General features: G+C 43.0%; 1 protein-coding gene across 9 annotated transcripts in view; it reads right to left on the bottom strand.

Annotated features, from left to right (window-relative positions):
* MSI2 (musashi RNA binding protein 2) overlaps window positions 1-26988 on the bottom strand; it is a 689288-nt gene that overhangs the window by 231740 nt on the left and 430560 nt on the right. The gene's annotated exons all lie outside the window — the stretch shown is intronic.

Raw genomic sequence — 26988 nt, 5'->3', positions numbered from 1 at the left:
GGATGCTTGACTTTTAACGAAAGAAAAATTCGTAACTGTGAAGCAGAGATGCCCGTGGTAAACACACCACTTGAGAATCCCAGTGCCAAGATGATGAAGAAAGAGAAATTGTTTACCACGTGGAGGTTGTTGGCAATCTCCGCCAATCTCTTTCTAAAGCAATGGGTCTCAACCTCAGCAACGTCACCATGTGTGGACTTCAAACTGCCATGTTGGCTGGGGGATTCTGGGAGCTGAAGCCCACACATCTTAAAGAGTTGCTGTGATGGAGAAAATTTCACTGTTCAAAAGTGTAAGCCTTCTGCTTTAAACAGGTACGTTCCCCATCCTAAAGTCATCATCCTCAGCTCTTTCTTCCTGTTTGAAGAATGAGAGGCAGATGAAGGAGAAAGCCATTCCTACCGTAGGTTGGAGAAGATACACAACCGTTTTGAGACTGAGCAGTTCAGGGCGGATAAAAAACGGATGATTTAAAAAATTAAAAAACGGATTTTTAAATTTTAAATAGGATTTTTTAAATATTAAATTTATTTTAATAAAATGCTTTTGGAGTAAAAATCTCTCTAAAGATATATACACACACATACATACATACATACACATACATACATACATACATACATACATACATATATGTTGTAATTGTACTGATAAATAAATAAAGGGAGACTAGGATAGATCTATTTCGAGCTAATTAGCTCTCATCAGCTAGCCATGAGAGCTAATTAGCTCGAAATAGATCTATCCTAGTCTCCCTTTATTTATTTATCAGTACAATTACAACACAAATATAAAAAGGCAACAGTAAAAATAAAAATATGGTTTTCTGCCTGCATGGTCTTTGTGATAAGCCGAAGGACAGAAAGAGGGAGTAGTGACCTTCCTCCCATATTTAGTCATACCAGGGGTTGTAACACAAATACATATACATATACATATACATATACATATACATATACATATACATACATACATACATACATACATACATACATACATACATACATACATATATATATATATATATATATATATATATATATTTGTGTTGTATTTGTACTGATAAATAAATAAAGGGAGACTAGTATAGATCTATTTCGAGCTAATTAGCTCTCATCAGCTAGCCATACCCTTACTGGGATTTGAACCTGGGCTGTATTATATCTTAGGCAGGAGTCTTAGCCACTAAGCCACAGGCTCGCCTCCTTATCAGTTGAGCCAGGGAAATAGGTATGTATTTGTGTTACAACCCCTGGTACGCCTAAATATGGGAGGAAGGTCACTACTCCCTATGTATATACATACATACATGTGTGTACATTATTATCATTGTCCATCATTTATATGACTATAACTACTATTCCTTCATTTTAAAAGAGATATTCTAGATATTGGATTCATTTATATTATAGCAATTCATTACATCATCTTAAATCTTACCCACTAATAATGTATCTTTATGTTGTAATTCTGCATCATTCTATTATTCTCGTATTATTAAAATTCTCCAGTGTCTTTCATTTCCATGTTTTTTTATCTAACCATTGATTTTAAAAAAATCGCATATCTTTTAAAATCGTTTATCATCTTGTTCTCTAATTTCAAATGTCAATTTAACTCATTTCAGCACATTCCATTATTTTCCGAATAACTTCCTCCTGCGTTGGTATTTTCTCGTTTTTCCAATTTTTAGCAAATACAATTCTAGCCGCTGTTAACACATTTACAATCAAATATTTCAGTTCTCTATTATATGTTTCCGGTAAAATTCCCAGTAAAAAAAATATCTGGTTTAAAAGTCTATGCGTTTTTGTATCATTTTTTCCAACCATGTATGGATTTTAGTCCAATATCTTTTAGTGTCTGCAACAGAAATTTTTGACTTAGTTGCGGTCGTAAGTCAAGGACTACCTGTAGGGCATAAGACACTACTCAAAGCAACCAACCTGATCGGGCTCCGAAATCAGCACTAAGTCTCATACCCCACACTGGTGTGCCACTCCACATACCCAGAGAAGCACCGTTAACCGTGTTATTGAATTCAAAGCTGTCCAGAGCTTGATCCTGTCAGACAATTAATATAATCTGAAGCCCGGGCAGTTTCCTTGGCAGATGATGATGGACAGCTATTAAGAGAAGATGCTTCAAAAGGCTTGGCACCCTCACAGCCCAAGTCCTCTTATGTGGTAATAGCTGCCTGCTCTTTCCCCAGGCACCTATTTAAACCCTGCTCTGTATCCTACAGCCTAGGATACAGAAAAGACCTCGGCATCTCATCAACCTTCGTAATGATGAATAATGCCTCGCTTTAAGAAAATAAATTGCCAAGCGGCCTAGAAAATGAGGCTAATTCTGACACACTTCAGGAATTTTATTAAAATGCCAGGAGAAATGAGGCCGCCTCCCCCCATCTTCCCCCCCCCCCCCTATAACGTTGGCGAACTTTGCTCCCCGTTTCTCATTTTTAGCTTCAAAAAGGCAGCAAAGATTCCTTGGGAGGAAATCGTAGAGAGAGACATGGTTTGTCTTGCACGGTTCAACTGAAGCCTGGAGCACATTTACTTTGGAAAAATGTGGCTTTTTCTACCTTGCTTGCTCTGTGGCTTTATCAGACCACCCACCTGCCTGAACTTACGATCTCTGGCCATCCACATGGCTGCTCTGACTTGAGGGATGGGCGAGGGGGATTGGAGCAGGAATGGGTTGCGCACCCGCCAGACTTGCATGCACAGTTGACTGTTAATTGTTTTGTGCATGCGCAGAATATGAGAAAATTAGTAAAAAATATGCCGGGAACGGCATCGTTGACCGTGGAACTGGTACAGGGGCGTGGCCCGCCTGAGACGCCGCCGGTTTGGGTGACCAAGGTCAAAATACCACTACCGGTTCACCTGAACCGGTAGCAATCCATCTCTGGAGCAGGGAATTTCTAGGGCCGTGATGGTGAACCTGTGGCACGCATGCCCAAAGTGGCACATGAAGCCATGTTGCCCAGCACGTGCGGCTTTGCCCGTCTTCTGGGTTTCTGGCGCACATGCACTCATGACGATCAACTGTCCTTCAAGCACATGGCAGTGCCGAAAACTGATGTGCGCATGCATACTGGCCAGCTAATTATTGGGTCCGCATTTGTGCCAGAACCCAGAAGTCTGGAGCGCGATCCCTTCCGCATGCAGCAGTGCTGAAAACTGGCCTGTGCATGCGCGCCAACCAGCTGATTGTCGGGTGCGCACGCATGCTAGAACCCAGAGGTTTGGCTTTTCCGAAGCGCGTCCCTGATGAGCATGCATGTGCACATGCGAGGTTTCCGCGCAACCTTTTTGGCGTTCAATGCCATTTAGGTTTGCCATCATTGTTGTAGGTGGGAAAGAAATAGAGAAATATAGGTGATTATGATCCTTGATCTTCTTGTGGAGATTCGAGCCAAAAACTGAAATTGAAATGACCCATTTCCAAAAGTTTACTTATAAATGCTAGTCAACATTTTTATAGCTTCTCAGCCTTTTGGCTGAGACCAAGTATACTGTGGCACACTTTAAGTGCCAATCAGGAAGGAAGAGAAAAAGGTGCTCTCAAAGCTTGAACACAGCAAGTAAGTTTGGGGTAGAGGTTAAGATGCTACTGTAGAAACCAGGAGATGGTAAGTTCTAGTCTTGCCTTAGGCATGAGTAGCGGGGTGGCTTTGGGCCCACTTAACCCTATTGGTTATCGTATTTTTCAGAGTATAAGACGCATCTTTTCCCCCCTAGAAGCAAGTGAGTCAATAACTATAAATGCCTATAGAATCTTCAAATTATTAGACTTATTTTTTAAAGACTGCTTTATTGTTGTTCTAGACACCTTAACAAATAAAGGCTTGATCTGAAGAAGCCCAGTGCTATTGTATCTTCTTTTAAATAGCTGAGAATAACTGTACTTCCAGAAAGACACATCAATTTTAACAGCACCTGTACAAGTATAGTCTGAAATATAACACCACAAACAGTATATATCGTCTGTACTGTTTGCTGTTTGTTGCAAGGAGGCAAATTGCTGGGAGGCAGAGGCAGATTTTTTCCCCTTGTTTTCCTCCCCAAAAGCTAGGTGCGTCTTATACTTCGGAGCATCTTAAACTCTGGAAAATACGGTAAGTGCCATCATGTCAGTATCAACTCTTAATAACCATGGAGATATCTATGGAGATTCTCAGCCATCCAGGTCATGGTTGTCCCAAAGGTGTTTTTTTCAAGAGGCAAGTGGACTTTCTGGTTTTTCTTTGAAGACGTTTCGCTTCTCATCCAAGAAGCTTCTTCAGTTTCTGATGTCTGCAAAGAAAAACCAGAAATTCCAGTTGCCTCTTCAAAGAGCACCTTTGGGACAACCACAGAGATCGATTTTCTCCATGATGGGTCCCTAACCTGATCTTCCAAAGCTGCCTCTATCACCATTGTAGCTGAGTCCATCCACCTTGCTACTTGTTGTCCTCTTCTTCTCTTTCCTTCTACCTTTCCCAGCATTAGAACCTTCTCCAGGGAGTTGAGTCTTTGCATAGCATCTGCAAAAAAGGATACTTTCTGCCTGGTCATTTGTGCCTTGAGTGAGTTCCATAGGTTGATTTATTTGATGAACCACAGGTGTGTTTCCTTGGCTGTCCCCGGTACAGGTAGTCCTTGAGTTACCCTGTTTCCCCGAAAATGAGACCTCTCCGGATAATTAGCCCAATCTGGCTTCCGAGCGCATGCACTAAAATAAGTCCTCCCTTGAAAATATTGCAACCATGAGGTGACCCCGCTTGCCACCTCCTGCACCTCAAAAATAATAAGACCTCCCCGAAAATAAGACCAAGTGCTTATTTTGGGGGTCAAAAAAAAAATAAGACTCTGCCTTATTTTCGGGGAAACACAGTACAAATGAGACTGGGATTTCTGTTGCTAAGCAAAACTGTTGTTCAGTGAGTTTTGCCCCATGGTACAACCTTCCTTGCCACTGTTGTCAAGTGAGTCACTGCACCTGTTCAGTTAATAAACACAGCTGTTAAGTGAGAATCTGGCTTCCCCACTGACTTTGCTTGTCAAAAGAGGCTGCACACTGCAGCCGTCATAAAGAGGAGTCAGGCTGCCAAGCGTCTGATCATGTGATTATGGGGATGCTGCAAGGGTTGTGCGAAAAATGGTCGCATCACGTTTTATAGTGCCGTTGAAACTTTGAATGGTCCCTGAATGAGCTGTTGTAAAAGATGGCCTGTCTTCTCGGAAGTCACCTCCAACCGCCGAGTTCAAAAGCATCAATGTCCTTCCTATCTTGCTTTTCTTCAAAGTCCAACTTTTGCTTCCAGGGAGAATCCCAGGGAAGGCAATGATTTGACATTCACGCCAAAATGCCAAAGCCAAAGGAATAACAATTCCCCAGGGATATCACAGCCCAGAAAACAGGAAGAGCTACTTTGTTCAAAAAATATATATACCATACTTTTGGGAGTATAAGATGCACCAAGATTTTGAAGAAGCAAATTTTTTTAAAAAAGTTTTTGCACTCCGCAGACCTCCCAAAACCGTTCGCAAAAACCTTTTGCAAAAACGGGCCCATTTTTCCCCAAAAAAAGGGCATGAATAGCCTTTAGGAGGCTTGCAGAGTGCTCCAGGGGGCTGAGGGGGCAAAAATGAGCGAAACCCAGCCTGTTTTTCACTCATTTTTGCCCTCCCCAGCTCCCAGGAGCACTCTGGAAGCCTCCTAAAGGCTATGCACAGCCATTTTTGCAAAGGGGGCGGCATTTCAGGAGGCCAAAAATGCTATGTTCAGTGTATAAGATGTACCCAGATTTTCAGCCTCTTTTTTGAGGGAAAAAGGTACGTCTTATACTCTGAAAAATACGGCACCCCCCCCCCCCCGTTTGGTATTGGTTAAAGTAAAGGTTCCCCTCGCACATGTGTGCTAGTCGTTCCTGACTCTAGGGGGCGGTATTCATCCCCGTTTCAAAGCTGAAGAGCCAGCGCTGTCCGAAGACGTCTCCGTGGTCATGTGGCCGGCATGACTAAATGCCAAAGGCACACAGAATGCTGTCACTTTCCCACCAAAAGTGGTCCCCATTTTTTTCTACTCGCATTTTTACATGCTTACGAACTGCTAGGTTGGCAGAAGCTGAGACAAGCAGCGGGAGCTCACTCCGTTACGCAGTGCTAGGGATTTGAACTGCTGAACTGTCGATCTTTTTGATTGACAAGCTCAGCATCTTAGCCACTGAGCCACTGTGCCCCTTTGGTCTTGGTTAAGTCCACTTAAATACCCAAATAAATTGAGATATTTCTCCCAGAAGATGGCCAAGGTAGCAATTGTGGGGAGATACAGATCTCTCTCTCTCTCCTTGCAAAGAAACTTTTTGAGGCATCAATCAAGACTGGCCTTAGGCAATGGCCTCACAGTTCTACTTTGGCTGCATGGCTCTCTGGAGATAAACATGGGACTTTTTACAATTATCTTTTGCCCGCAAGCAATACCAAAGGGGGGGCGGGGTGGGGAGGAAATCTTTCTACCAGTCAATAATGGAAACTTTCAATAGATCACAAAGAAAGATATTTTCGGCGTGTTTCAAATCAAGTTCAGAAAAGACAGCTGGAGAAAAGGAAGGGGAGGGAAAGCACCTATCTGCAATTCTGGGCTGTGCTTGGGGAAAAAAGGTGCTAATTTTCACAACTTAGAAAAGAAACATCTCTTGGTCTAGAAGAAGAAGAAGGAGAAGGAGGAGGAGGAGGAGGAGGAGGAGGAGGAGGAGGAGGAGGAGAAGAAGAAGAAGAAGAAGAAGAAGAAGAAGAAGAAGAAGAAGAAGAAGAAGAAGAAGAAGAAGAAGAAGAAGAAGAAGAAGAAGAAGAAGAAGAAGAAGAAATCCCTTAAAACTCACCAATTTTCACCTCCCACAAAACAACTCTTCGGTAGTATATTCCTTTTTTTACAACTGAGATTGGTTCAAAGCATTTTAAGTATCCAAATCTGCATTTCTTCTTTCACAAGTATATTGTGGAAAGGAGGCCAACGATTTTTATTGGCCCATCAAGACACTGACTTGGGTTTGCAAACCTGCAACTGAAACATTGCCTAAACATGTTTTCGAACTGAAAGTGGAAATAATACATTCCCGTTCAGGTGCAAAGGATCAAGACTGAAGCATTGCAGCTCAGAAATATTTATTGCTGATTGCCTATACGTAAGTCATACTCAACTAACTTGGTGGTCAGCACTGAATTGGTGCTACATAAGGGACAATGTAATTCATGGGGGTGGGGGTGGACTTGTATCCCTTGTGACAACCTCAGCTTTTTGCTTTGCGTTTCTAGAAGGTTTACAAGCCATTTGTACAACCACAAAGTTAACAAAGTCAGAACCTAAAATCAAAGTATCAATCCCCCCCCCCCCCAGTTTCAAGCATAAAATCTGGAACCATTTTCCAAGTGGAAACAAAACTATGCAAGTTCTCCTCTTCTGATTAAAATGGTTCGCTTTGCCAGCTTCACCAACTCCATTACTGTTTCCATCAGTTATTCTAACTCTTTCCATTTCCGTGCATGTAAGATTCTCACCGCTGTCAACATCTGGGGCTAACAAAATTTCTTGAACATTGAAATATTTCGATGAATGACACACAGAGCTTCCATACAAGGTCGGGATGATGCATGTATAAGAATTGCAAATAAAAACACACACAACGCTGTCTCACATCGGCTCAGGATTGAACATTGCTCCAAGCAGGAAGCCGCTTTAGTTCCAGGTCAAGAGTTGAAGGATACCACTTTCTTTCCTGTGACTTCTGCCCAGATCACCGGTTTTCAGTCCAGATTTCACCTGAAGATTCCCAACTGAACAAAACCATTTTTTTACGTCTCTAATATACTAGAGCAAGGGTCCCCAACTCCTGAGCTGCAGACCGCTTACCTGTTGGGAACCAGGCCACTGAAGCGGCAGGAGAGTGCGTGAAATTTCATTTGCACCTGCACAGGATTTAGGTTGCGGGTGCAAAACCATTAGCCCCCCCCCCACTGTCAAAACTACTGTCAGCTGTTGCTGCAATTGGTCCACAAAGCCAAAAAGATTGAAGACCCCTGTACTAGAGGAAAGGCATGAAATAAGGAGCCCAGGTCATAAATGGGGACCTCAGGAACTACTTTCTTTTTCCAGATTTGTTTTTTTTTGGGGGGGGGGTATCCCCGAGCCACCCAAGTTAACATGAATGGCGGATAATTTTACACTGAAGATGTCACCTAGTCGGTTAACCAAATGTCTGCGAGTAAACCATCACCAAGGTCAGGGAGCCCTAAGGACTCCACAATTTTGCATTTCTTCTCTCCTCTCTGTCCTCTTCCCCAACAGGGGCAAGGCCAATACTTGCACTTGGGGAAGGGGGAAGAGGGATGGACAGAGGGAAGAAGAGGGTGAGAGAGGAAAGGGGAGAGAAAGAGAGAGAGACAGAGAGAGAGAGAGGGAGAGGGAGGGGGGACAGAGAAAGAGAAAGAGGGAGACAGAAAGAAAGAGAGGGAGGGAGATAGAGAGAGAGAGAAAGAGGGAGGAGAGAAAGAGAAAGAGAGAAAGAGGGAGAGAGAAACAGAGAGAGAAAAAATGAGAAAGAGAGAGGGAGGGAGAGGGGGGAGTGAGAGAGGAGGGGAGGGAGAGACAGAGAGAAAGAGACAGAGAAAGAGAGAGAGAGACAGAGAGGGAGGGAGAGGGGGGAAGGAGAGAAAGAGAGAGAGGCAGAGAAAGAGAGAGGGAGGGGAGAGAGAAAGAGAGAGAGAAAAATGAGAGAGAGGGAGGAAGGGACAGAGGAAGAGAGAGAGGAAGAGAGCGGGGAAGGAGAGAGACAGAGAGAGAGAGGCAGAGAGAGAGAGAGGCAGAGAGAGGGAGGGGGGAGGGAGAGAGGAGGGAGAGACAGAGAGAAAGAGACAGAGAAAGAGAGAGAAAAATGAGAAAGAGAGAGGGAGGGAGGGACAGAGGAAGAGAGAGAGGAAGAGAGGGGGGGAGGAGAGAGACACAGAGAGAGAGAGAGAGGCAGAGAGAGAAAGAGAGGGAGGGGGAGGGAGAGAAACAGACAAGAGAGAGAGAGATCTTCCTGATGATCCGCAATTAGAAAACCGAAAAACGCAACTTATTCGGTCCTTCTAGGACCGAATTCTCCCGCATTACTATAGCATCCAGGCTGAGGGGATATGCGCTAACCTCTCTCCTCCTCTTTCCCGACATGGAGCAGTGAAACATCCTTCCAGCAAAACAGTCAGCTGGGATAGCCATTCTTATTAACCTCCACACCTGCGCTCAACGCCATGAAGAGCAACAGAGGAGACAGGAGAACAAGGGCGTAGCAAAGACATGCCCGCTTAAGGGCAAAAGAAAGGGAGGATCCAACTTTACTTCCAGCAGATTCCGGTTTTCTGGCTGTTTTTTTTGCACATCCAAACTGATTTGGGTGTCCGTCGGTCTGTCCGTCCTGTGTCAGGAACCTCTCTGCTTCCTTCCTTTTTTTACTCAAAGCTTCCCCAACTGCATCACACCACGCAGACCTTAGCTAATTCGATGCTCAAAGCTGATTTAGCCGTGCCTGCTTCTCAGCTAATCAGTAAGCAATTAAGAGAATTCAAGATGGCACATGAGATGGAGAGTAAACCCAGAGACAAATTATCATTTCACAGTAATAATACACTGCAGTATTTTCCTCCTGCGTGCCTTAAAAAAAAAAAAAACAAACTTCCAAGAACCAGAAACAGAAAGTATCCATACAGGTATTTGTTAAATCCTACTACTTATTTTCACTGAATATATATATATATATATTAAAAAACACCACGATTATCGTGAAACAGACAAAATGTTCCCTTGTTTGAAAAAGAAATCAAGGACATGGGAAGGAATACTTTACATAATCATTCCATCAGAATTTGCTTTAAAATGTTACAGAGTATTAATTAGTTCTCACACTAATTCTAAATATCTGATTAGGGACAGGGAAAAATAAGCCGTTGAAATAAAGCACCAAGGAAGGGAAAGTCTTAATATGTAATATATGATTAATATATTAATATTAATGAACGTTAACTTATCCTCTCTCTCTCTCTCTCTCTCTCTCTCTCTCTCTCTCACACACACACACACACACACACACACACAGAGCTGTGAATGCTGTGGGACAATTTCCTGCGTAAACACATTTACGATTACACTACTCAAAATGTTAAGCAGTTTACAATACAAAATATTTTACTCCTCCAGAGTAAAATAAGTCAGACTTCCTACGTGCTCTGCAGGGATGCGCAGTAGGTGAAACACAAGATTATATATTTCATACTTAAGTGCCCGTCTCCCTCTGTTTTACAATGCTGTTCTAATGTGAGCATTTTGCCAAAAGTAATTAGAAACTCTGCTGTCAGGTGCCAGTGAAACAAGAATCTGAAACTTTTCGCAAAGAATAGAGACTTAAGAAACTGTTTAGGGGAAAAAATGCACATTTTCCCTTAGCGATCGTATAACTTTAAAAAGATAAACATATAGAGAGATGCAGAAATAGCATTGTAATTACTTTAGTTCGCATCAGAAAATTTAGCATAGGTAAAAATGTGTTAGTTTGGGTCCCCCTTCCCTTTTACAAGTCCAGTTTGAAAGATTTTCCCATTAGTTTTTCCATATCTTAGTCCGTGTATCATCTAACTGAGTCTACCAAGAGTTTTGGTCGAACTCATCTAGAACAGGGGTGAGAAACTCAAGGCCCGAGGCCCGGATGCAGCCTGCGAGGTGCTTAGATCTGGCCCTGGAAACAGTGAAGGACTGGCCCGCGGTACCTCTGCCAGAAAAAAAGGAGCTCGGGAAAGCTGCGTACAGCCCTCCCGAGCTCCATTTTCAGTGGCAGGGGATTGCAGGGGACTGTCGCAGCCGGAAACAGAGCTCGGAAGCCTGTTTTGGCTGGCAGAGCGCTCGGGTCCCCACAGGCGCCCTCGGCATGAGTGACATCGGACTGGCCACGCCCCCACCCCCACCCGAGTTCAAACACAACCCTAATGCGGCCCTCAATGAAATCGAGTTTGACATCCTTGATACCTGAATGAGGAAACTTTCCTATTTAATTTCTCCTTCCACCATCCAAGAGTGATGTAGGGTGAACTCTTGTATCTTCAGTCGTCAATCCCATGAAGTTTTCTTGGCGGCGCGATGGTTAGAATGCAGTATTGCAAGCAAAGTCTGCCCATAGCGGGGAGTTCGATCTTGACTGGCTCAAGGTTGACTCATCATCCTTCCAAGGTCAGTAAAATGAGGACCCAGATTGTCGGGAGACAATATGCAAATAATACTGACATTGCAAAATGCCCAGAGTGTGTTATAAAGCAGGGGTCTCTAACCTTGGCAACTTTAAGACTTGTGAACTTCAACTTATAGAGTTCCTCAGCCAGCAAAGCTGGCTGAGGAACTCTGGAAGTTGAAGTCCACAAGTCTTAAAGTTGCCAAGGTTGGAGACCCCTGCTATAAAGCACTGTGGAGTGGTATATAAGTCCTATTGCTATTGATGAATTAAATCACTCAATGTCATCACCCAAATGACGGCCCTGAAGGAAGAAGCATTTTCTCTTAATTTTTAGAAGACAAGACATGTGTGGTGGATGTGTTGCTGCTTTTGGAAGAGGTTTTCTCTCACGTTTAGGAAGCATTTTCTTCAACTTGCTTCCCATGGGAATTTTTTAAAAGAAACACCTGCATTAAATGCTTCAGAAACCTGGATCATTTGACATCTAGGATTTAGTTAATTCATTTGCTCTAGATCCGTGATGGCGAACCTGTGGCACGCATACCAGAGGTGGCACGCAGCGCCCTCTCTGATGGCACTCGAGTCGTCACCCCAGGTCAGCTCCGACACGCATGCATGCATGCATGCCTCCCACCAGGCAGCTGGCCTTCAGGTCTCTGCTGCACATGGGCAGGGGGGGCATGCAGGGGGGTTGTGCGTGCATGTGCGGGGTGCATGTGCAGGGATTGCGTGCGCATGTGCTGGGGGTGGGGCACATGCGCAGGAGGCGCGCACCGCATTTTGCGGGTTTGGGTGCGCGTGTGTGACTTTGCACCCATGCATTTGCACCTGTGCATGCGCGCTTTGGGCACTCGGTCTGGAAAAGGTTAGCCATCACTGCCCTAGGTGTTTATTAGAAGTCTTGGTCATTGTCCCCATGGGATGGGGTGGAGTGGGGTGGGATGGGGCTGTGGTTGTCGAGAAACCGCTTATCCAAAGTGCCCGATTAAGAGGTCACCTTAAGAAAAGTCTAGGGAGGCAGCTGCAAAATCCCAGAAGTTGATGCTCTTGGGCTAATCAAAAGCCAGGATCGGATCTGTATAAGCTTGAGTGCCATCTGCTGGCATTCCTAGCTCTTCCTCTATTGATAAGAACTTCTCATCACAAGCTACGCTAACAAGAATCCTGTCTGAACTCCCGTGTAAAATCTGAGTTTTCTTTCTGTCTCTTTCTTGGTTTCCCAAGCTGCATTTGGTAAGGAAGAGTTACCTTAATCAAGACAGGGGCTCTCATCAAGATGTAATGTTGCATTTCAGTAACAAGGAAGATCTGTTTCTTCAACTATTATTTCAAGAATCTCCTTGGTTTTCACTTTTTTTCCCTGCCTCTTCCCTGTAAGCTCCCATCCGGCATGCATTTTCCCATTGTGGTGAGATCACCATTTGTCTCAAGGTCACTTAGCAACCTTCAGAACTGAGGGAAGATTAAATCTGGTTCTCTTTTGTCCTAGCCTGACATTCTACACCGAGCTACTTAATGTTATCTGCCTCTTCTTAGCTTGTTGACAACGGAAGCACAGATTCTCTGAACTTCATTCTGTGTGCATTACAGCTCTCTCAATGAAAAAGAATGGATCACTGTCACTGAGATATTGCAAATACTTATTTCTAGAGTTGCAGTGTAGGATTTCCCCTTCAAATTCTTGCAGGTGGGAAGATTCGTTTTCTTTAACTTATGAATTAAGATTATCACGTTATTCCAACTGGATATTGTTAGATTCCCCCCCCCCCCTTGACTATAAGTTGAATCTTTCTTGCATATTTTGGTTCATTTATTTATTTAATGTTTTTTTATCCCACCTTCATTAGCTTTATAAGTAACTCAAAGCAGTGAACATACCTACTATTCCTTTCTCCTCCTATTTTCCCCACAACAACAACCATGTACGTCGACTGGGCTGAGAGAGAGTAATTGGCTCAAGGTCACCCAGACAATATGGTGGGACTAGAACTCACAGCCTCCTGGTTTCTAGGCCAGCGTTTGCTTTCAGTGTGTTAATGGAACATTTCACATGATCCATATCCTCCTGCCTTCATCCCATTGCTGAAACGATTCTAGGATAACTCTGCGGTTTATCTATAGTTCCTCAGCCTCAGCAACACTCAGGTAGGTGTGTGGACTTCAACTCCCAGAATTCTGGAAGGCTGCCTGGGAATTCTGGGAGTTGAAGTCCACACATCTGAAAGCTGCTGAGTGGAAGTAGGAAAGCCCCAGGTTGGACTTTTGAACAAAGTTAAGATTCCAGAAGATGGCATCTACCAAAGCTTTAAGCTACCATGGTTTCGTTCCTTGGTTTATGCCTCTCTTGTGTTGCACTGAGTGTAGAAGCGAAGCAACAAACCGGTTGAACTAAGCCAGGGGTGTCCAAACTTGGCAACTTTAAGACTTGTGGACTTCAACTCCCAGAATTCCCCAGCCAGCCATGCTGGCTGGGGAATTCTGGGAGTTGAAGTCCACAAGTCTTAAAGTTGCCAAGTTTGGACACCCCTGAACTAAGCAGAAGAGCTCATATGCTCCAGGTTTCTACTCAAATATCTTCCCAAGACAGGCCGGCGATAAAGCTCGTTCTCAATTTTCAAGCAAGGTTTCTTCCATGCCTCCCTGGTATTCTGATGCAAAGGCAGGAAAGACCGCTTCTGTTGCAAAGAAGGCATCATTTCCCGTCTCCGGGAGAATTAATTTTAATATCGATCAACGGCCCCCTCCTCCCAGAGATTCAGGGGAAGAAAACACACACCCCTCCCTTTCCAATGGATAACACACTACCACCCCTCAACTCTTCGCCGCATCTCACCCCAGCGGACAAAGCTGTCCCCACCCACAGTTTCTCCTAGACAAGTTAATAAGATGGAAGGCTCCCTTGAGGGACAGAGCTAGAGAACATTATCACTTGCAGGCAAGGCAGAAATACTGACATGTCGGAAATGACTCCAAACCTATTAATTACCTTTTCTTTCCTGGCCCATCTTTGAGAGAAAGCTTGACAAATTGAAAGGCGAGAGAGGCCAGTCTTTCTTATCCCCCTTCCAACGCTAAGAATCTCCCTTTCTCTCCTTTATAATTCCTCACCCCACCCCAAATTATCTCTCCCATGCGCTCTCTCTCTCCCCCCCCCACAAGCAACGGGACACAGCTGGTCTCTGCCCCCACATTTTAATTGTTATGGATAACAAGCCTGTAGTTTATTGACAAAGCAGTCTGCGTTTATTCACACAGGCGCGGGATTCTTTGAAGGAGGAGGAGGAGGAGGAGGAGGAGGAGGAGGAAAAAAAGAACAACGCAGACACTTTGGAAATAAATCAATAAAAAAAATTAGCCTTGGCTCCTTTTCATCAGAAGCGTAGACAGGCAAGTGTGTACACGTTTTCTATTAATTTTAAATAAAGGACTCTCGCTCCCGATTCTGTGTTCTTCCTGACGCAGATATTCATATTTGCACTTATAGGCAGAGCATCTGAGACAAGGACGGGCTGTCACTGTCCCTTCGGATGAGCCAAAAGTGTGACTTTGAGCTTTTTTTATTGAAGGCAACTTTTCATTCAGAGGATACAAGCATCCGGAGAGCATTTACTAATTGCTTTAGGTAGGGGTTTTAAATGTGAAGGATAGGCGATACATTTTCTGTAAAGAAAAATAACCACCTTATATGTGGTGATCCCTGGCACCATTTCTAGAGCCATAATAAAAAATGCAGAGAGTAAATTGAAGGCAAAGAATAGAATAGAATAGAATAAATAGAATAGAATAACAGAGTTGGAAGGGACCTTGGAGGTCTTCTAGTCCAACCCCCTGCTTTCCCAGCAGGAAACCCAACATCACTTCAGACAAATGGTTATCCAACATCTTCTTAAAAACTTTCAGTGTTGGAACATTCACAACTTCTGGAGGCAAGCTGTTCCACTGATTATTTAGAATTTAGTTGAACTCTCCATCTCCAAAACTCATTAAACTCATTACAGGTCAAAGAGAGAGAGAGCTAATATCCAGGTATCCACCTGCATTCTCATACAGTAAATCAATCTCAGGCATTAGGCAACAGAGTTCCCAGGACTTCGTCTTCTCAATCATTCGGTATCCTTGGGACAACCTTCCTCAACTTGTCCCAGAGGTGCTTTTTTCAAGCGGCAACTGGACTCTTTTGTTTTTCTTTGAAGAAGTTTCGCTTCTCAACCAAGAAGCTTCTTCAGCTCTGACTGGATGGTGGGGAAGGGAAGGATTTATAGGGCACTTGGAGGTTTACCTGTGTCTTCAGGGTCACCTGAGTGGTGCAAATGGGCATGGGGCCTTTTGGGACTGCTCAAAGGACTGTGTTGTAAAGAGGAGATAGATGATGTCGTATTCTTTCCTCTACCCATCCTTTATTGAGAGGGCTGTTCAATTTTGACATAAATAGCCTCTTTGACTCCTCTTTCAAACCAGTGATCCTCTCTATCCAAAATGTGGATTTTGCTACCTTCCAAAGAGCAGCCTTTGTCTTATAAATGCAGATGGACTGCTAAATCGTGTCCTGATGCTTTTGTTCCCCTATGCGCCATGTGCCATGCGTTTAGGAACTCCTACCTAAAGCACCTTTGGGATAAGCCATGACCAGGATGACTGAGCATCTCCACAGACATCTTCCCCTCCAAGTAAGCAAAATGTAATTCTTTTCTATCCAATATTCTGACAACCCTGGCGTGCTTTTTTTTGAGCTATGTCCACATTTCTGAGGAAATAATGTACATTTGTCTGGAATTATCCTTGTGTTGTATTTCATCTAGGTCAGAACAGGCACAAGTACCACTAAATAACTAATGGTAAAATTTCTCAACATGACAATTGCCTTCAGCTGTCAGAATAAAATGCAGTGGTCCCAAGTCTCCCCCCCCCCTTTTAGGGAGAGTGATTATTTGTCTTTCCCCATATCCTGAAATGGAAGAAACCTCATCCTTTAATGTTTTTTCTTGTAACATCAAGATGGGTGATACATTCTCCAAACCTCTGATAACCAAAATGTTGTTTTTTTTTCTGAATCAAAAAATTGAAGCCAGTGGCATATTTTAGAATCAGGTATGGGTTGAAAGGAATCTTATGAGTCCAACTTCCTGCTCAGTATACAAATCCATTAAATTTCGGGTGTCTAAACTTATGACTTTCTGGGCCACACTAAGTAAAGAGGAATTCTCTTAGGCTCCATAGGAAATATATAATATACTTCATGTATATACATAACAAATTGCCTTTATTTTAATTTTATCTTGTGGGGCTGCATTATTAGCTGTTCAGGGCCGCGGGCAATTTGCAGACTGCTGGTTGGGCACATCTGCATTAAACCATCTCTAACAGCTGACCATCTAGTAGCCAATTAAAAACCAGCAATGCAGGGAAGTCCACAAGGTTCTGGGTCAGCCGTTTGCTCTTTAACAGCCTTCAATCAGAAAAAGCCTCTTAATATTCAACCCAAATCTCTTTTATGTAACATTTCCACCTGTTGTCTTCATTCTGCTCTTGGTTTTAAAACAGATCCACTCCCTCTAGTATGTCACAGCTTATCTGCAGACTGCTAATATATCTCCCTTTAATTTTCTCATTTGCAAGCTCAACATGCCCAGGTCCTTTAACTGAAGTACATTTTTCCTCTCAAAATAATTCAAAGTAAAGTTAAGAATTAGCAGATGTAAAAAAAGATGTTGAGACTCTAGAGAGAGTACAGAGAAGAGCAACGAAGATGATTAGGGGACTGGAGGCTAAAACATATAAAGAATGGTTGCAGGAATTGGGTATGTCAAGTTTAATGAAAAGATGGACCAGGTGAGACATGATAGCAGTCTTCCAATATCTCAGGGGCTGCCACAAAGAAGAGGGAGTCAAACTATTCTCCAAGGCACCTGAGGGCAGGACAAGAAGCAATGGGTGGAAACTAATCAAGGAGAGAAGCAACCTAGAACTAAGACATTTCCCGACAAAACAATTAACTAGTGGAACAACTTGCCTGCGAATGCTCCAACACTGGAAGTTTTTAAGAAGAGATTGGATAACCATTTGTCTGAAGTGGTGTAGGGTTTCCTGCCTAAGCAGGGGGTTGGACTAGAAGACCTCCAAGGTCCCTTCCAACTCTGTTATTCTATTCTATTCTAACCGCTCCGCTGGTTCTCTGAAAGAGGCTGTTCTTTTTAACCGGAGGTGAACCAACCAGGGGATTTCTCCTAGCCAGGCCAGATGCCTTTGAGAAAATAACAGTCAACATTTACTATCATTGGAACCATCCCATCAAGAGATGGACCAGAACTCTAAGCAAGGACTGATTGGAGGCCATCAAAAGTAGAGCAGGAACTCATTCAGAGATGCAACTGTTTGGAAAGTTGGTAATTTTGTCTAGAATCAAGTTGAAGAACAGGTGGGTTATTTGCAATTATGAAGTCCTGATCTGGAAGGAGGCTAAGGACAGAACAAAGAACAGTTACAAAATCTGGGAACTTTCTCTAGGACAGGGGTGTCCAAACTTGGGAACTTTAAGACTTGTGGACTTCAACTCCCAGAATTCCCTCTACCCAGAGTTGAAGTCCACAAGTCTTAAAGTTCCCAAGTTTGGACACCCCTGCTCTAGGATGATGCTCATCCAGCTGGTGGTGATAAAATTTAAAATAATCCCATTGTGCCATGTAATAATAGAGGGGGACTCTGTTGTTTGAGCAAAAGGACTTGGCATCACGTTCAAGCGATACAAGAGAAAAACCCTACACCAGAAATATATATATATATATACATATACATATACATATACATATACATATACATATACATATACATATACATATACATATACATATACATATACATATACATATACATATACATATACATATACATATACATATATATATATATATATATATATATATATATATATATATATATATATATAGTTTCTGATCTGAGGCAGATTTTCCTCTGAAACCACTTGTATTGATTTTAGGGAAGACTTATTTATTTGCCTGCCTGCCTGCTTTATACAGTATGCAGTTCCATTTCTGGAGAGTATAAGTAGCTTATAGCCGCTCTATTCACGCAAGATTAAAACTTAACAGAACAGAAACCATTAAAACAGGGCAACGAATTCTCCTCTTCCGAGAAATTGTGCCTGGGACAGAAACTGCATTCCCATTTCCAATGTCTGACTCCACAACAATAGCAACAGCAATAGCACTTAGACTTATATACCGCTTCACAGTGTTTTGCAGCACTTAGACTTATATACCGCTTCACAGTGTTTTGCAGCCCTCTCTAAGCGGTTTACAGCTCTCTCTAAGCATAATATGAGCACAAAGAGTGCCTTTAAGGAAATACAGGTGTCTAGCAAATATTCCTATGTTGGGATTACCTGAACCCAATCTCAAACCATAAAAACATTGGATTTTTTCCCCCAGTACCTCTTCTCTCCCCTCCCCTCCCCCCAAAAAACCCCTACCGTGTAAAAATCTCATTGATATAATCAATCCTAATTACCCGAGCTAGATTTAAATAAGAGTCCGTCCTCCCCAGCATCTTCTGCTCAAGGTTTTGTGAAAAGGCCATTGTATAAATAAATGATTGGATTTCCTATTCAACTTCTCAGATCTGACAGCTTTAATTTTGATGGAAAGTAGCCCGTGCCATCGCACCGAAGATGTCACTACCGCCCACTACGGCTTCATTTGAAAGGTGAATTTGATGTTATCTGAGGTTTGGTGGTGGTGGTGGTGGTGGTGGTGTGTGTGTGTGTGTGTGTGTGTGTGTGTGTGTGTTTCTTCTTTTCTTTTTAACTTAAACCAATTTTTTTTTTAAAAAAAGACACCATTTATCCTGGTAAGCATCTTTTAAGTTCTTTGTGCTCTTTTTTTAAAATATTAGCATCCCTATAATTAAAGAAAAACACAAACACGCGGAATGCAGAATGCGCGCACGCACACACACGCACACACACACAAAGACACACAGCCTTTTAGCAGCAGTTATCAAAACCCATTCCTGCAGCAGCCTATCAATTAGGATTACAATAACTCCACTCCCTTGCTGCCTTTCCTATTAGCATTTTGATTGAATGTCTGCCGAAAAGTGACTAGAAACAGAAGATTGTGCTTGGGAAGTAATGTCACTTCATTCACTTCCACTGAAGCTTGTCTAGTTGTCTCCGGCCCGATTCAAAAGAGACAAGACAGTTCCAAAAAGTAGCATTATTATTTTTTTAAAAAAATGGCATATTCGTGCCCACCCTGCCCTTCCACAGACCTACACAGAGACTGAGTCCTTTTCTATAAAGTAGGTTCTCAAGAGAGATCCTGTTCTCCGGGACCAAAATAAATCATTAGTTGTTAAAAGCAAAAGAGGGATGAAATATTGCTTCCCTCCCCTACCTCACCCCATAATTGAGGCTCCTCGGGGAAGGTCAGGGACAAGGGACCTTACACAGCGATAAAGGCCAAAGGTAACATAATATTATGCCCATGATGCAGAAAGGGCCACTTTCGGCCAACACTCTCAACCTGAAGAAAGGGAAAAAGAGATCAAGCTTTGGAATCCTCTCTCGGGCATTTGCCAAAGATTGATTGTTGTTGCAAGGGAGACAGGGGCTGCTATTGCTTTTGTATAGTTTTTACATTGGGAATCCAGAATGGCGGGGGGGGGGGGCAGTGGTGTATTAACCATTAAGCAGACTAAGCACATGCTTAGGGCACCAGGCCCCAAGGGGGCGCCACAAAGTTGAGAAAGAAAGGAAAAAAACCAATGAAGATTTGTACAGTATGTACAAAGGAGGGGGGGCACCAAGATTTGTCAGTGCTTAGGGTACCAGTGACCCTTAATCTGCCATGGGGGGGGGAGAATTGAGGGGAAGAAGGAAGGAAGGAAGGAAGGAAGGAAGGAAGGAAGGAAGGAAAAAACATGAGACACAAGGACAACATGGAAAATAGGATGGGAGGGAGGGAGGGAGAGAGGGAGGGAGGGAGAAAACAGAGACAAGGAAAAATGAAAGGAAGGAAGAAAGAAAGAAAGAAAGAAAGAAAAGGAAGGAAGGAAGGAGAAAACATGAGACACAAGGAAAACATGCATGGATGGATGGATGGAAGGAAGGAAAATTCTCGTTTTCTTGTCTCTATCTCCGAAATAAAAAATCATTATCCTTTTGCCCCCTCGAAGTAATTGCTTTATTATATAATACAAAGAACAGCTTATAAAACATAAATAAAAATTAAGTGCAATGATGTCCATGCAATAAGCAGCTACTGTTGCGATGATAATTATCATCAATTAAATCTTTCAAAATAGAAACTTGTGTATCAATATTCAACATGATTTCTAATATATATATGAATTCAAGAATTATTTATAGTGTACCACGGGTTATGCTTGGTATGATGTTGATAAGAAGCGGCAAAGTGCACTGAATTATTTTGTAATGTGAAAAAAGTTTGCATCTCATTGTTTCATTAGCATTGTCTCTTTTTTTTTAACGTTTTGGGGATGTGATGTTACAACTCGGATACAAGCATGAGACATTCAAGGCTGTGATTCTTCAGTACCGACCTCTCTTTTCAAACTATTTTGAATGTAATCCTTTGAGTCAAGTGGATAAATCCGGTTATTAGCTACTTTGTATTGTATGTGTGTTGAAACAGTTGTATATATTCCACATGCTGTTGACAATTACTTTGGTTCATGTATGGTGAAGACAATGAAGGAACAATTGTGTCCTTTTTGTACTTGTATACCCCAACATACAAAGACTTATCTTAGCTTTTTAAAACAGGGCAGAGCAAATTCCTTCCAAAATAAAGGAATATTACAACAGCATTGAGAATCTTCTTCTGTAGCAGAAATACAGTACAGGTGACTAGTCCTCAACATACGATCACAACTGGGATCAGAATCAAAATTTCCACTGCTAAGTAAGATGTTAAATAAATCCCAACCAATTTTATGACCTTTTTTTTGAGACAGTTAAGTGAATGGCAAGGTTCTGAAATGTATTTGGCTACCTAACCCTTTGACTTTGCTTCATGGAAGCTAGCTGGGAAGTTTGCAAGTGGCAATCACATGGATCTGGGCACTGCAATCAACCTGAATATATGCCAGGGGCCAAGCACCCAAATTTTGACCATGTGACTGTCAGGATTCTGTAACGGTCGTTAAGTGCAAGGACTGAGCAATTCAGTGCCGTCGTAACTTTGAAAGTTCGCCATGTGAATGCTTGCAAGTCGAGGGCTATCTGTATTACAAGTTAGGATTGTGCCATGCTTCAGATCCAATCCCAGCAATTGTATGCAAAAAGAGTGAAGACAGCATCCATTTGCAAGCTGCCATCCTGCAGAGAAGATGCAGCTGCTTTAAAGAGATGCAGTCAGGTAATTTCTTAAGCCCTGCCAATAAAAGCGCGGACAGTCAAGGCTCTGGTTTTCCCAGTTGCAATGGATGGCTGTGAAAGTTGGACCATAAGAAAGGCTGAGCGCCAAAGAATGGAGGCCTTTGAACTCTGGTGCTGGAGAAGACTCCTGCGAGTCCCTTGAACTGCAAGGCGATCAAACCGGTCAGTCCGAGAGGAGATCCACCCTGACTGCTCTTTAAAAGCCTGGATCCTGAAGAGGAAACTTAAAGACTTCGACCCCCTAATGAGAAGGAAAGTGAAGATCAGTTGGCTGGCCCGCCGAAACCCAGAAGAACAACAGGCGACAACTTGCATGCCTGGAGAGATGGCTCTATATGCCACTTCCGGCACACATGCCATAGGTTCGCCATCACGGCTATAGAGTCTTCTGCCTGAGCAAGGGATTGGACTAGAAGACCTCCAAGGTCCCTTTAAACTGTTATTCTGTCATAACCCTGCAAATGTCACACACTGGATATCAACATTTGCACGATTACTTCACTCTGGTCATCTCAGATGTTTGAAGAGCCCTCTCATTTATAGTCTTGCTTTCACTGTACTTGTGTTGTGTACTTGGAATTGTGTTTCTACGAGGGTCTCGTGGACATAACAATCCAAATTACTCCCAGTGATGCTAAGCCCATGTCAGCTGTTCCTGCTTAAATCATTCTGTCTCCTTTGGGGGGGGGAGGGGACTAGTAATTCTTTAAGATGTTCTCCAGCTCTCTATCACTTTGCTTCTGTTATTCTAACTCCCACACTGGCAGACCGCCAAGAGTTTATAATAGTATCAGGTAACACTTTCTTCTTTTATAATGCATTTATCAAAGATTTAAGGCAGACGACAAGAGCATACTAAATTAGTACAGGGGGGTAAATACTGTATAACGGCATGGTATTTTACAAATCAAAAGAGTTATAAAAATGAGACAGTGGGAATATAAAACAGAAAGGAATCTGAGAAAGGAAAGAAAGGTACGGTGGGAGGAGTAGTTGGGATACAGAAGGGAAACTATAGGGATCTGTTTCTCAAAAAGACTTTGAGCTGGAGGATGATGAAACAATGAAAAATCAGAAAGGAAAAGTGGACGTAGTAATAAAGCAGAAGAAGCTGAGGTTTTAGCTGGCGCTCGTATCTTGGGCCAAACGAGGTTTGGCTTCATTCTTCCGCGGTCCTTCTGCCAGGCTGCAGAAGGATTTGGACTCTTGTTCTCTTCTTCAAGAATGATAGTTTTGCCCTGTGGCTCGTGCTAGTAGTTGTGGTTCCATGTACACAGAAAGTGCAACTACAAGTCCAGCAACAAGCACACCAACACGCGCGCACACTCTCATACTCTGTTAGAATATTCATGACTGGGAGAGACATGGTAATAAGGTCAGCCAATGAATAAGGCAGCCAATGGTAGCTTAAACAGATTTGAGTCTGTGCTGAGAATCGAAACTGAAACTGATCCTGTCTGCTCTGAACTCTGAGATGAAACTGTTCTCTCCTGCTTGTGTTCTGCTTGTAACTTCTACCATGTTGAAAGAATCTACTATTGGCATTGTACATTTATTCGTCTGTTATTATGTATATAAAGAAGTTAATGAATCCAGCTGAATCAGTTATCTGTATGTGCTTTCTGGATCTGATTTTTCTGCAACAAACTCTGACATACTCACAAACATACCAAAATCAGTTGTTTGATTTGATGCAGCCAGTACACTGTTGTTGCAAAACTGTAAATGTGATGTAAAATAAAGGAAAATGCATATAGTGTGTGTGTGTGTGCGCGCGTGCGTGTGTGGTCTTTTCCCGTGTAAGATTGAGATTGTCTTGGCAATGTTTCGGTGAGGACTCACTCGCCATCCTCAGGCTGGTGTTTTTGGCTGAGCCTGTGGATGGCGAGTGAGACCTCGCCGAAACGTTGCCAAGACAATCTCAATCTTACACGGGAAAAGACCCGAATACAACAAGATCAGCATACCTACACCCATGAAAATCTACGAAAGCATGTGTGTGTGTGTGTGTGTGTGTGTGTGTGTGTGTGTTTTGTCAAGGCACCTGGTATCACCTGATAAGGAAGGAGAGCTTGTGGCTTAGAGGTTAATATAACTGCCTAATATGTAAAAATAGCCCAAGTTCGAATCCCAGTAAGGGTATGGCTAGCTGATGAGAGCTAAATAGCTTGAAATAGATCTATATTAGTCTCCCTTCATTTATTTATCAGCAAAAATGCAACAGATAGATAGATAGATAGATAGATAGATAGATAGGAAGGAAAGAAAGAAGGAAGGAAGAAAACAACCAAGCTCAGAGAGCATCAAGGACCCCCTCATTTCAACCCTGAGCTACAAATATTCTCCTTTATTGATTCAAAGACCTGCTGCTTCTGATCCTGGAAACAACATATGGTCCTTCACAACTTTGGACAGTCATCTCTATCAATCTGTCCTCTTTTCTTTTAAAACGGTCCAAGTGAATCCCGTCTGTCCTGGAAGATTTAACATAAAAAAAGGTTCTTCCTAGGGCCTGCCTTGGATCTCTAGTCATTAAACTGTGAGAAACTTCTCCGTTCCATGCGTTGAGCATGGATTTTTCAAAGCTCTGTCAAGCCAGCTCTCGCCTTATTAAAATCACATCAAAACACTGGGAACCGGTCATCAAAAGGGAGTTTACTCCAGGCCTCTGATCATTTGGGTTGCTCTTTCCCCTCCACCCCGTCTCTGTTCCAACCTTAAGATCTTTATATTATACTTTATTTTAAAAAGTTCAATAAAGAGTTCAGTAGCATAATTGACTAGGAAGAGAAGATCACGCAACCTCCTTTATTGCAGGGGCAATGATTATTGGGAGGCTGGACACGAAATATATTTGTGTGGTGACGGCAGAAGAAATATAAAAATCCTCCTTCTTTCCCCACCAGGATCCAAGAATCCACCATCAACCTACCCACACATTTACTGTATATACAGGGAGACCTCGACTTATGACTGCAATTGAGCCCAACGTTTATGTTGCTAAGTGAAATAGTCGTCAAGTGCGTTTTGCCTCTTTTTACAACCTTTCTTGCAACAATAAAGGAGAATATTTGTAGCGCAGAGATGACACGAGGGGTCCTTGGTGCTCTCTGAGCGTGTTTGTTTTCTTGCAAACGTTTCATTACCCAACCCAGGTGACATCATCTTAACAGATTAACAGAGTTGGAAGGGACCATGGAGGTCATCTAGTCCAACCCCCTGCTCAAGCAGGAGACCCTACACCATTTTTGACAATTGACAGTCCAATCTCTTCTTGAAAGCTTCCAGTGATGAAGCTCCCACAACTTCTGAAGGCAACTTCTGTTCCATCAGTGGATTGTTCTCACTGTCAGGAAATTTCTCCTTATTTCTAAGTTGAATCTCTCCTTGATCAGTTTCCATCCATTATTCCTTGTCTGGCCCTCAGGTGCCTTGGAAAATAGCTTGGCTCCCTCCTCTCTGTGGCATCCCTTCAAATATTGGAAGGCTGCTATCATGTCTCCCCTAGTCCTTCTTTTTATTAAACTAGACATACCCAGTTCCTGCAACCGTTCTTCATATGTTTTAGCCCCCAGTCCCCTCATCATCTTTGTTCCTCTTCTCTGCACTCTTTCTAGAGTCTCCACATCTTTTTTATAGTGTGGTGACCAAAATTGGATGCAGTATTCCAAGTGTGGTCTTAATAAGTGAGGTACTCACTTGTTCCTCACATTCTCACAGGTCATTGCACTAGAACAGGGGTCACCAACCTTTCGGACCTCAGGGAGCACTAATTTCATAATTTTAAATCCCGTGGACCACTAATACGATCTGCCTAATGACCAGGTGGCCATGGCTAGGTAGTCTTGTGACTGGTTGGGCATGGCTAACTCGATGTCACTCAGATCGATGGGCGCCTCGCCAGCCTCTACTCACCCCTCCCCTGCCAGCCACTCCTCCCCTGCCCGCCCGGGCTCCTTAGGATCCCAACAGAAAGCAGTTGTTGGAGCTAAGCAGCCACCATGAGAAAGAGTTGGCCAAACAGCTCAGTTCAAATTGGATCTGACCGAGAAGGAGGCTCAGCAAAAGCACCTCACTGAGGACTACGAGCATAGGCTTTCCAAGCAGAGGGAAGGCCTGCGGGAGTGCAAGGCCAGGTATTGGCGGCTGGAGGCTCAGTGGGCTGAGATGGTCAGCCAGTTCCAGGCCATGATGCAGTCCCACTGGAACAAGGACCTCTGGCTCTTCGACACCAGTGGGCACTTCCCTCCAGCCTTCGCCCAAAGCCCCACACCAGGAGGTCGAAGCAGATCCCAAGTTGGAACTTCTGCCCCCCTCCGTCCCACACAAAAGGACCCCGAAGGGGGAGACTCTCTCCATCAACACAAATGTTCATTGCACATATCCATCCCAGGGGACGTAGTTTGAGGGCCCCTGATTTGGTGCAATATAAAAAAATGCAAATAATTTTTCTGTGGACTGTCAAAATTTTCTCGCGGACCATCAGTCGGTGACGGCTGCACCCCCAACTCTTGTGCTTTTGGGATTCTACAAAGCAGCAGGGACAGGCAACCTGTTTCTTTCCCTATCCTGTTGAAACGCAGCTGCTTTATCTCCGTCCACTGATCTCTCTGGTAATAGCTGAGTCCTAGAGTACCCTTGAATGCCCCCTCTATAAAAGAATCATCCTGACATAGTTTGTGTTGCACTGGAAACAAGGACAGACGATGGATTAATTAAAAAAAAAACCTCTCCTGCTTTTCAAATGACTGTAAATGGAATCAATACTGCCAGCTTGCAAGTGTTTGCTCAGAACAAAATGCGTTTCCTATTGTGGGGGGAAAAAATTAAGTAACTTAACGAAGGCTCTATGAGCACATTAGTTGAATTGTTTTATATAGCTTTAATTCTATAATCTGGCGGGATGTACACATAAACCAAAAATAACAGAGTACTAGAGAACCGTTTAAATGGTTCTAGTATATATTATGGACATTCTAATGAGGATGTAATAATCTACTCACATATGCAATTTTCATTGGCCCCGATGATTAGAATCCATTCGGTTTTATACTGCTATAAAAGAGGATGAAATGTGAACATTATGCACATATGTGAAGCTTGTGTAAAATGCATCCTTTGTGCCTTAGTCGATACGCGGGTTTTTCAAACTATTATCCGTAAATCCTGGGTACTTCCAGAATCGTTTGATGGCAAAAGTGTGCCTTGCTCTCATCACTATTTTATTATTTATCAAATCTGTTTCTTCATACAGGGGCTATTTTCAGAATTGCAGCGGTCCTCTCATCACCTCAGTGCAGCTGCTACTTTCCCATTAGAACCA

This window comes from Natrix helvetica (genome assembly GCF_964273705.1).
Source record: "Natrix helvetica genome assembly, chromosome: 2".
Taxonomy (NCBI): domain Eukaryota; kingdom Metazoa; phylum Chordata; class Lepidosauria; order Squamata; family Natricidae; genus Natrix; species Natrix helvetica.
This window is presented reverse-complemented; position numbering and strand designations above follow the sequence as displayed.